Genomic DNA, 12255 nt, shown 5'->3' on the forward strand with positions numbered 1-12255 from the left:
GACAGATGTGTAGGTCGGGTGAAAAGCGTTAAAATGCGCTAACCGAAGTTTCTCGATGTCCGCAAAACAACTAAAGGGACGGTCTGCAAAGGTCCAGAAAATCGAGAGATTAGGCCATGTTGATGTTAGCATAGATTATCACAGGTTGAAGTGGCGGGTCAAACCAAAGAATCTAATAGCATAGTCAATAATTCTTATCTATTGATAAGAACCCAAGTCCCTTGCAAACATTGACAAGTGAACCATGACAATTCAAAGCGCGTGAGTCTACTATGAAAAGACCGTAAATTATTACTTATAGGAATTATCTTTAAAATTAAGCATTTATTTCTAAAACATTTTTGAACACGGTTGTAGCAAAGATGTAATTCGCCCCGTAATGTAAAAAGTTTAATTATACGTCCATATCTTGCGCTATCTCGAACATCCAAATTCAATTGAAAAAAAGAAAGTGTAGATGCTAAACATAAATTAAAAAAGTCAGGCCACTAAAAGAACTGGAATGAAAAAAAACAAAATATTATCGCTTTAAGAAAATGTACGCCCAGAATCTAAAGAATTTAGAAGATTAAAAGAAAATTGGAGGATAAAGTACTCCAAAATACCTTCCCATGGAATTTGCCTTTTTAGGGCCCAAAGGACCCTGGGAACAAAATAGTAATACCACGCAGTGAACTTTAAAAAATTATTGTAAGAAGAGCAGTGGATGTAAAAAACGATATTGCGCGGGTCACAGGGGACCCGGGACAGGCGCAGGGCCGAAACAACGAAAATTTCGTTACTACGGTGGTACTTGAACAGCCGTAGTAATTTGCCCATGCGTGCGACGGATTTAGTTTCAGAATTTTGCGGAATTAAATTTTGTGGTTCGTAAAATTTTTCGCGAAAGGTTATTAAGTAAGTAATTATTTGCGGTACAAACGGTTTTATAATTTAAGTGCGCGAATCTTACCTTCGAATTTTCTTTCGCTTTAAATACCCCTCCCAAAAAAGTGAACTATTAACTAGACTTAAAGCAAACGAAGTGTATGGTGAACACTATTTTTTCCGTAGTTTTAAGAAGAAAAGTTTCTTATGTGGTTTTTCAATAAAAGAAGGCGAAATTTTATGAAATTAACAACATTGAGTTTGTAAGTGTCCAATCTCTACAAACAAGTAACGATGAAGAAAAACTACATTTTACAGTTTTTCAACAGGAGAAAACGCAATTTTTAAGGCAGTGTCTTATCACAGTCTTTTTATTTTTGATAAATAAGCTGTAGAAGATGAAGTTTCTTAGTTTTTGGCTACTTAGTAATGGGTTTTTTATAAACTAATTACTTTTAAAAGAGATTTTACTTTAACCTTGTTCCCAGGGCTTGTTTCACTTTTTTGATTTCTGGGGCGAGACACCTTGAACGAGGAGACGTTAATTGAATTTTTTCGCCATTAATTTTACCTGTTAAATTTTATTTATTTTATGAGATGACGCTTTGGACGAAAAGTCACCGGATTAAACCCTAGTTCAAAAAAAATATGAAAAATTTTTCCCCCTTTTTAAGCCTGAATACAGTTAACATTTTTCATGTCCTCACCAATATTTTCATGTCCTCACCAATAACTTTATACCCTTTATATTAATCCTATGGTTAAGAGTTCACATTTCCGATCAAAAATAGAAGAAAAAACTGGCGTTTAGCTGTCGCATTTCTCACATGTCACGTGACCTACCCGGGTTTTAAAGAGAACGTGCATAAACACGAAGAAATGCGTTTTGTCGTTCAAAAGGACGCACATCTACTCATGTTACAAGCTTTAGGAAACACAAAAATACCTTGTAATTAGTTCATTGTTTATTACGCAGCTTGTACCCCGCGACACGAGTACATGTTTTTCCAAGTAAGCAAACTCATTCCCAGGGAATTTTGCTTTCCTTTTTAATTTGATAGCGCGCTTCGTAATATCGGCTCAGAGGTCAAGAGACCCTGGGGACGAGGATGCCAGGTGAGATCAAGTAAATAAAAAAAATGTTTAAGTATAGGAACTTGAAAGCGCACTTTTAATGAGCAGACAAATTATTTTGTTTTGAGAAAATTTCGTTGCTAGCAGCAAAAAAAAAAATGATTTCAACTTTGGCTTTGGATTGGAACAAATGTGGTTATTAACGAATCCGATTTAAAAAAACATAATTTGCACAACCAATCAGATTAGAGAAAATAGTTTACGTTCAATGTGTTAAAACGAATTTTCCGGTCGGTCTCGCTCACGGCTTTCTTACACCTTTCTCGTCGCAACATCTCGGACTACCTGAGACAAAATTCTTAGGGAATAAGTGCGATTTTTTCCGTCGAGTGAATTTTCTCGACATATCCTTTTCCCCTAAAAACAACATTCCACTACTAATGTGCCTAACTAAAGGGACTATTCAACCTCGTCCCCAGGTACGGAGATGTCCCGTGAGAATATTATAGGCGTAGAAAAGACCTAGGGATGAAGTTGGAGACTATTTTGTGGCTATTTTTGTTTTGCCTGACAACCTTCATCCATTGATTATGAGTGCCAATTTTAGATGAATAACTGAATTAAAATAAATTTTGAAGAAAAAAAAACCCAGTGTGAATTTTATTCCACTTTGAGCGTTCGTTGTATGCATACCTTGCGATTCTATGGTCTCAAAGGACATCTAGGTTATGGGAGTCTCATATAAGTGAATTTTTATGGGAATTTGGTTGTGCTAAAGATTCATTTTTCTGGAGACTAGGTCTTTTTATGTATATCTATTTTTAAATGAAATTTATTGTACTGCAGAGAATACTCTTCTTCTCAGAGACTAAAACAAATTTTTTTTAAAAAAAAAGCAATAAAAAAACGTTTAATAAGAAGAGCTATGAAATTAACATCATTGTTCAACTTGGCGGCAATTTCTGAACAAGTGGGTTGAAACAAAGTGGCGCTATTAGAAATTAATTTGTGACTCGAGGTAGAAGCAAAAAAAGCCTTGAAAGTTGAAAAAAAGGTAAGTAGCAAAAATTGTGTATTTCGCAAGTAAAAACATTGTCGTAAGGAAATAAAATAAAATTATGTATAGAAAATTGCTGTGAAAAAACATTTCGTAAACAAAAGGTAAAAAAAATTCTGTAAAAAAATATTTGTCAAGAAATATATTTCTTTTTTTTTATTCCTTTAAAAGTTTGTTTGGAAAGTTAAAAAATTAATTTTAGCTGGAACTATAATATTCGCGATATATATATATATATTTTTTTTTTAAAAAAAAGTCTTTTCCTGAACTTAGCAAGTAATATTCCGTGAGACGGAAATGTTTTGAAATAATGCCCTAAGGGAAATGAAATTTTCAAATCACAGTAATAAAAAAGTATTAATTTTAATTAACTTGTATTATAATCCCTCTAGGTAATAAAATTGCATGATTTAATCACCTACAGAGAATTACAATACAAAAAGAAGAATAAACTGGATGACGAGAAGATATAAAAAGTCACGAATTTTGCGTAAAAAGAATTTAATGACATTTTTGTAGACGACTAACAATCGCTGAAATAATTGGTAAAAATTAAAATGTGGAAAATACGATGTTATTTAAAAACATGGCTAAATTAATAAGGTAAGAACTAAAATCAAACAATTTTTCAATGTTTTTACAAATAAATTTTTTTTTTTGTGATGGTCTTTCATAGAGACTAAAAAAATTAAAAAAATGGAATTTCGTGATAAAGTTATTTCCTGCACATATTCCAAATAACATGATAGCACGTTAGTTGTTTTTTAGCTCAAAAATTTTAATTTCAGATTTATAACCAGTACACTGAAACAGACGAGCAACCCACTGCAACATTTCGATGTCATACTTTAGTAAGGACGCACTTACCCTTATTTTTCTTATTTATTTATGTGTTTATGTGTTTATTTATTTGTTTGTTTGTGAATCTTAGGTCATAGTTTTAAAAACTCCCCAGGGCTCTTTTCTCTTTCTGATAATATTGCGAGGCAAAATAGAAGAAATATCAAATAGCCCTAGGTACGAGGTTGATTTACAAGGCATTTTGTTCAATAAAAAGCACTTTGATGCCATGATAATATTAACGTATTATCTTAGACTCGCTGATTTAATGCATGACTGGTTCTCTCGATTGTTTTTGCCAAGTTGTATTAACACCCACATTCGATTTTTTAACTCAAAAAGTTCTCCTCTTTAAATTTCCTGTTAAAAATGTTAAGTTCATTATGATAAAGAATGTTCTAGTTATTCGGTGATTCTAAAAAGAAATGACTCGCTTTTGTTATACAATACTTAACAAAAACTTAATAATAATTGTTTGGTTGATTGGATTATTTTTTTCTTGCTTGGTTTTTAAGTTGGTTTGTTAGTTGCTTTATTTTTAAGTTGGTTTATTAGTTGCTTTATTTTCCTTTGTGGGTTGGTCGGTTGGTTAGTTAGATTTTTTTGGTTAGTTGCTTGGTTGGTTAGTAAGACGGTTGTTGGTTGTTTTAATTTTTTCAAGGTTTTTCATTGGTTGGTTAGTTGGTTCATCGATCGGTTGGTTGATCGATTGGTTAGTTGATCGATTGGTTGGTTTATTTGTTTTGCTTTTAGGTTGGTTAGTTGATTTAATTTGTTGTTTGGTTGGTTGATCGATTGGTTGGTTTGTTTGTCTTGCTTTTAGGTTGGTTATTTGATTTAATTTGTTGGTTAGTTGGTTGATCGATTTGTTGGTTTGTTTGTTTTGCTTTTAGGTTGGTTAGTTGATTTAATTTGTTGGTTAGTTAGTTATTGGCAATAACTAACTAACCAATTTAGTTGGTTGGTTTTTGGTTGGCTTGTTGATTTCATTTTTTTGGTAGTTGCTTGGTTGGTCGATTGGTTGGTAAGTTAGTTGATTAGTTTTCTGGTTTCTCCTTTTAGGTTGATTGGTTGATTTAATTTATTTGTAGTGGGGTGGTTGGTTTTATTTTTTGTTTGGTTTTTGGTAGCTTGGTTGGTAAGGTTGTTGATTGCCGTAATTTTTTCGGGTTAGTTGCTTGGTTCGTTGGTTAGTTGATTGGTTTTGTTTGTTTTTGCTTCTAGGTTGTATGGTTCTTAAGTGGTTGATTAGATAGTAAGCTGGTTGGAAAGTAAGCTGGTTGGTTGATTGGTTGGTTTGTTGATTGCTTAGTAAGTTGGTTAGTTGGTTGGTAAGTTATTTGTTTGTTTTTCGGTTAGTTGAATGGTTTAATTTTTTCGGTGGTTGGTTGATTGAAGTTGAGATTGTTTGCTTTCTTGTTTGTTTTTTTTTGTTTGTCTGTTGGTTTGTTGGTTGGTTTGTTTGCTTGTCTTTGTTTGTTGGTTTGTTGGTTTGTTTGTTGGTTTGTTTGCTTGTCTTTGTGTGTTGGTTTGTTGGTTTGTTGGTTTGTTTGTTGGTTTGTTTGCTTGTCTTTGTTTTTTGGTTTGTTTTTGTTTGTTTGTTTTCTCATATTTTCTCTTGTTGTTTTTTTGCTTTTTTGATTTGTTAGTTAAATGATTGGATTGTTTATTTGTTTGCTTGTTTTTTATGTCCGTTTGATTACTTCGTGAGTTTGTTTCTTTGTTTTAGGTTGATTTTTTTGTTTTATATCTTCTTTTTTGCCATATAGTACGAATTTTCTATTTTTTTTCTCGTATATCTCTTACTTCAATGCTTTCTTTCTTTTTTTCTTAATTATTTCGAGTAAGGATGCATGCCAAGCACCAATTATGTTTAGATCATTTGAGAAGGAACATTGTTGTTGATACAAGAAACAAGAAGGAGGATGAATAGTAAAACACATTGTCCGGTGAAGATGAAAAAGAAGAGAGGAAGTAGAAGAAAGAAGAAACATCGTGAAAAGAAGATTGATGGTGACAAAACAAAACCAGAAGAAGGATGAATGGTCTAACCATTGGCCAGTGAAGATAAAAAGAAAGCAAAAAGAAAGAACCTGTTTATCAAGTACAATTTTTTTCTCCTTTGTTTCTGTTTCGCGCTTAAGGTAAGTTTCTAAGTAAGTAGGCAGGTAGGCAGGATTGCGCGCTTAAGGTAGGGAGGTCTCTAAGTAAGTAGGCAGGTAGGCAGGTTTAGGTAAGGGACGCGTCTTTCATTTTATATTCTATCTCTACTGCTTACTTTTCACGATAAGTTAGGTGGTCTCAAAAGATAAGCAGTTAAGCAGTCAGGTCTGTTTATTTATTTATATGTTTATTTGTTTATACTTTATGCCTGTGTCATAAAATGATCTTGCCATAAACATCGTTTTGCTATTCCTAATACATGTAACGTGCACGTGTTTTAAGTGTTGTTTTGAAATCATACTTAGTCTTAAGTTTACCCCACAAACGAAGGTAGTCCGAATAAGCTGCTTTTTTATTTATTGAAAAGATAAATTTATATTAACAAAAAAATTTTTATCCAAAAAAAATAATATCAAAATGTGTTATTTAAAAAGCTTACTCGGACTTTTGGCAACTGACAGCAACCTTCGGACGCCCAAGTTTGTTTCAAAAACATGTTTTTTGAAGCAAACTTATTTTTTGTTTTATTCACACACACCAAATGTCAGTTGTCAACACATTTAGTGTACTGGTAAGTCATACATTTTTCTACATCAAGAAAGAAGAAAGAAGATAAAGAAAGGACGGATGGACGAAAGGAAAAAAGAAGAGAAAGAAAAAAAGGACAGAAAGAAGTCAAAGAAAGCGAAGAAGGAAAAAAAGAGAAGAAAGGAAGAAAAAAAAGAAACAAAGACGATTGATTACATACTTGACATTCACAGAATTACTTTGTGGTTAACAGAAGAAATAATGTATTTAATTCCCGACATGCATTGATCACCCCGGAATGTTCACTTAAAAAAACGCAATAACAAATGCACAATATAACGCTGCCTTGCCTTCGGACCCAAAACATGTCAATCTATCAATTAAAGAAACTAAAGCGCATGAATATATGCTTTAATGCTGCCCTGACAAAACAAGTAAATATATATCCTGACTTGGCACCTAAACCACTTAAATATTTATCTGAAGGCGGTCCCGACTGGAGACCTAAAACAAGTAAATATATTTGAAGGCTGTCCCTACTTGGGACCTAAACAGATAAATATACATTTAAAGGCTGTCCCGACTTGGGACTTAGAAACAAGTAAATATATATTTCAAGGCTGTCCCGACTTAGGACTTAGAAAACAAGTAAATATATATTTGAAGGCTGTCCCTACTTAGGACTTACAAAACAAGTAAATATATATTTGAAGGCTGTCCCTACATGGGACCTAAAACACATAAATATACATTTGAAGGTTGGCCCGTGTTGGGACCTAAAACACATAAATACACATTTGAAGGTTGTTTCGACTTAGAACCTAAAACGCATAAATACATATTTGAAGGCTGTCCCTACTTGAGAAATAAAACACATAAACATATATTTGAAGGCTGTCCCTAGTTGGGACCTAAAACACATAAATATACATTTAAAAGTTGCCCAGCGTTGGGACCTATAACGCATAAATATATATTTAAAGGCCGTCCCTACTTGGGACCTAAAATGCATAAATACACATTTGAAGGCTGTCCCGACTTGGAACCTAAATCAAGTAAATATGTATATGAAAGCTATCCTGACTAGATACCTAAAAACACAAGTATACATTTAAGGGCTGTCCTGTCTTGGGACCTATAACTCATGCATATATATACTTGAAGGCTGCCCCGACTTTGGACCTAAAACAAGTAAATATATATTTAAAGGCCGTCCCTACTTGGGACCTAAAACACATAAACATACATTTGAAGGCTGTCCCTAGTTGGCACCTAAAACACATAAACATACATTTGAAGGTTGTCCCGACTTGGGACTTAGAAAACAAGTAAATATAAATTTGAAAGCTGTCCCTACTTGGGACCTAAACCACATAAATATACATTTGAAGGCTGTCCCGACTTAGGACTTAGAAAACAAGTAAATATATATTTAAAGACTGTCCCTGGTGGGGACCTAAAACACATAAATACACATTTGAAAGCTGTTCCGACTTAGAACCTAAAACGCATAAATACATATTGGAAGGCTGTCCCTACTTGGGACCTAAAACACATAAACATACATTTGAAGGCTGTCCCGACTTAGGACTTAGAAAACAAGCAAATATATATTTGAGGGCTGTCCCTGTTGGGGACCTAAAACACATAAATATATGTATGTGAAGGCTATCCTGACTAGATATCTAAAAACACAAGTATTCATTTGAGGGCTGTCCTGTCTTGGGACCTGTAACTCATGCATATATATTTGAAGGCTGTCCCTACTTAGGACCTAATACACATAAACATACATTTAAAGGCCGTCCCTACTTGGGACCTAAAACACATAAACATACATTTAAAGGCTGTCCCGACTTGGGACCTGAAACAAGTAAATATGTATGTGAAGGCTATCCTGACTAGATATCTAAAAACACAAGTATTCATTTGAGGGCTGTCCTGTCTTGGGACCTGTAACTCATGCATATATATTTGAAGGCTGTCCCTACTTGGGACCTAATACACATAAACATACATTTAAAGGCCGTCCCTACTTGGGACCTAAAACACATAAACATACATTTAAAGGCTGTCCCGACTTAGGACAAAAAACAAGTAAATATATATTTGAAGGCTGTCCCGACTTGGGACTTAGAAAACAAGTAAATATAAAATTAAAGGCTGTCCCTACTTGGGACCTAAAACACATAAATATACATTTGAAGGCTGTCCCGACTTGGGACTTAGAAAACAAGTAAATATATATTTGAAGGCTGTCCCTGGTGGGGACCTAAAACACATAAATATAGATTTGAAGGCTGTCCTGACTTGTGACCTGAAACAAGTAAATATGTATGTGAAGGCTATCCTGACTAGATATCTAAAAACACAAGTATACATTTGAGGGCTGTCCTGTCTTGGGACCTATAACTCATGCATATATATATTTGAAAGCTGTCCCGACTTTGGACCTAAAACAAGTAAATATATATTTAAAGGCCGTCCCTACTTGGGACCTAAAACACATAAACATACATTTAAAGGCTGTCCCGACTTAGGACAAAAAACAAGTAAATATATATTTGAAGGCTGTCCCGACTTGGGACTTAGAAAACAAGTAAATATAAAATTGAAGGCTGTCCCTACTTGGGACCTAAAACACATAAATATACATTTGAAGGCTGTCCCGACTTGGGACTTAGAAAACAAGTAAATATATATTTGAAGGCTGTCCCTGGTGGGGACCTAAAACACATAAATATAGATTTGAAGGCTGTCCTGACTTGTGACCTGAAACAAGTAAATATGTATGTGAAGGCTATCCTGACTAGATATCTAAAAACACAAGTATACATTTTAGGGTTATCCTGTCTTGGGACCTAAAAAATGTAAACATAGTTTGAAAGCTGTCCCTATTTGGGACCTAAAACATGTAAACATATATTTGAAGGCTGTCCCGACTTTGGACCTAAAACAAGTAAATATATATTTAAAGGCCGTCCCTACTTGGGACCTAAAACACATAAACATACATTTAAAGGCTGTCCCGACTTAGGACAAAAAACAAGTAAATATATATTTGAAGGCTGTCCCGACTTGGGACTTAGAAAACAAGTAAATATAAAATTGAAGGCTGTCCCGACTTGGAACCTAAAACACGTAAATATACATTTGAAGGCTGTCCAAATTTTGGACCTAAAACACGTAAATATACATTTGAAAGCTGTTCCAACTGGGAACCTAAAACACATAAATATACATTTGAAGGCTGTCCCGACCTGGAACCTAAAACAAGTAAATATATATTTAAAGGCCGTCCCTACTTGGGACCTAAAACACATAAACCTACATTTGAAGGCTGTCCCTAGTTGGAACCTAAAACACATAAATATACATTTGAAGGCTGTTCCGACTTGGAACTTAGAAAACAAGTAAATATATTTTTGAAGGTTGTTCCAACTTCGGACCTTAAACGCATAAATATATATTTGAAGGCTGTCCTTACTTGGGACCTAAAACAAGAAGTGCGACAAGGTTTTACTAGGTTCAAAGTTAGAATCATCATTGCAATGAGAAGTTTATGGTTTGTTTGTGAAAGAGAATTTGACAAAAGTAGTTGTTCTGGTATTACTATATGGTGAAAAGATTTTAATTTATGGTTTATTCTGTAAGATGAATGGCAATATTCAAGGTATCATACATTTATGTTACAAACCACAACCCAAGAGCTGAAGGAAAATGTAGTCGATAATAACCGTTTTTCAATTGGATTTTGTGTAACCCATTGGCCTTGGGTTGTGATATTTTCATTCTATTGAGAGGTTTTGCGTGCGCCTATTTTTTTGTGTTTATTTATAATTATATTGATTAAATTATGCGGCGTTTGAAAGGTAGAGTGGGTGGGGGGGTCGGGAGAACCCGGGGTGGGGGGGGACAGGAGTCAAAGTGCGTTTATTTAATTTATAAATTATTATTGTTATTATTATTGTGTATGCGCGGAAGGTTTTCGTTGTTTTTATTCTTTTGTATTATATATTATAGAAATTCTGTACAGTGTTGACAAACACTACAGAATTTCAAGCCCCTAAACTTAAGACATAGTTAATTTCAAAACAACACAACAGCGGCGGCGGTTTTTCTCAAGATTTTTTCACCAAGACGCAGTTGGCATCTGAAATACCAAAGTTTCTCCAGCATAAAAGAAGATATGGTGGTAAGTCAAACGTTGATTTTCTCAAACTTAATCTTAGTTACAACTTACATTTTTAATTATAGACTGTTGATCCTATCAATAACAATATTGCGGAATAGAATGTAATTATAAACCATAAATTTGACAGAGAAAAGTCGACAGAGTAGAAGAGCATGTGTATTTATGATAACGATTTGGTTGGTATGAGGACTGGCGAAAATGAATCAGATTTGACCAACAAATGGCAGCAATTTTGTGACCAAAAGACGCATATTTTTCAAACAAATCGGTACGTATGAAAGGTACGTATGCTTGTAACTACTAAAACATCAAGTGTAAAATTCTTTGGCTCTGATTTTCCGTGTTGCTTTTGTCGGTCTCGGTATTTATCATTCAATGAGTATGTATTTAAAACACACATTGGACTTTGGAGGTTTCGTATGTATATGGTGGATTTGTGTTAGAAGTGTCCATGAGTGGTCCGTAGTATTGTGAATGCCTTCTAAAGAAGAGTTCTAGTTTAGAAGAATGGCAGCAATTATGAAATCAAAATTGTTTTCAAAAAGAACGGTACGTATAAGAAGTAAGTATACTTGCAACCAAACATTAAATTCAAAATTGTTTGCTTTTTAATTTCTTCTAGTCTCTGTACTTTTCAATGTATTCGAAAAAAGTGAAACTGATGTGTCAATATGAAATAGCTTTGTACACACAATGCATAATTGTAGTTAGTATTTGGTATTAATATGTCAAGGCATAGAAACTTTTCAAGTATTTTTTAGGGTGATCTTCAAAAAATATAAGATAAAAACAATGATCTGACTGAAATGCAATAACAACCAAAGAATCTTGTAATATGAGGAAGTTTCAGCCGTATACAGCGTCAAATACAGTTAACTGATGAACACCATTACCTATAACATAAATTAATCATGTGAGCATCCTTGAAAAGACTGCACATCTTTCCAAACCTTTAAGACTTCATTTCAACTGAAATGCAATAATCACACACAAGAAACCATTACCACAAATGGTACAAAAACATACTCAGTCTTTTTTTTTAACAAATTACAAAACTTTAAGACTTCATTTCAACTGAAATGCAATAATCACACACCAGAAACAATTACCACAAATGGTACAAAAACATACGCAGTCTTTTTTTTAACAAATTACAAAACTTTAAGACTTTAAATTGTAGTAAAGTGCAATAATTATGACACCAAAAGAAAATATTGCCATCAATGCTGCAAAAAAATACACAGTCTTTTCATAACAATTTACAAACATGACTTCAATTTAAGTAAAGTGCAATAATTATCACAGACAGAAAATTCCAACCAAACCACGAATCAAATACAATACTGATCATACAAAAATAGAATGTACCCTAACCAGCATTGCAATGACCTACACAATTTTTTTTCGTCAGACCACAGTCCTAACAATATACAAATATTTACAACTGCAACTTAAGTAAAATGTTAAAGTGGTCGCAGTGTATTGTAAGTAATCCTGAAAATACAAACACAGCTTGTTCATTACACCACAT

At 33.7% G+C, this 12255-nt stretch overlaps 1 long non-coding RNA gene across 1 annotated transcript; it reads left to right on the plus strand.

The window, feature by feature from the left end:
• The first annotated feature begins 2915 nt into the window (after positions 1–2915).
• On the plus strand, positions 2916–3850 carry LOC130642072 (uncharacterized). Its single transcript, XR_008982537.1, has 3 exons — positions 2916–2995; positions 3391–3601; positions 3787–3850. It is a non-coding gene; the product is annotated as an uncharacterized LOC130642072 (long non-coding RNA).
• Positions 3851–12255: the final 8405 nt, after the last annotated feature.

Source organism: Hydractinia symbiolongicarpus, chromosome 1 (genome assembly GCF_029227915.1).
Source record: "Hydractinia symbiolongicarpus strain clone_291-10 chromosome 1, HSymV2.1, whole genome shotgun sequence".
NCBI classification, from domain to species: domain Eukaryota; kingdom Metazoa; phylum Cnidaria; class Hydrozoa; order Anthoathecata; family Hydractiniidae; genus Hydractinia; species Hydractinia symbiolongicarpus.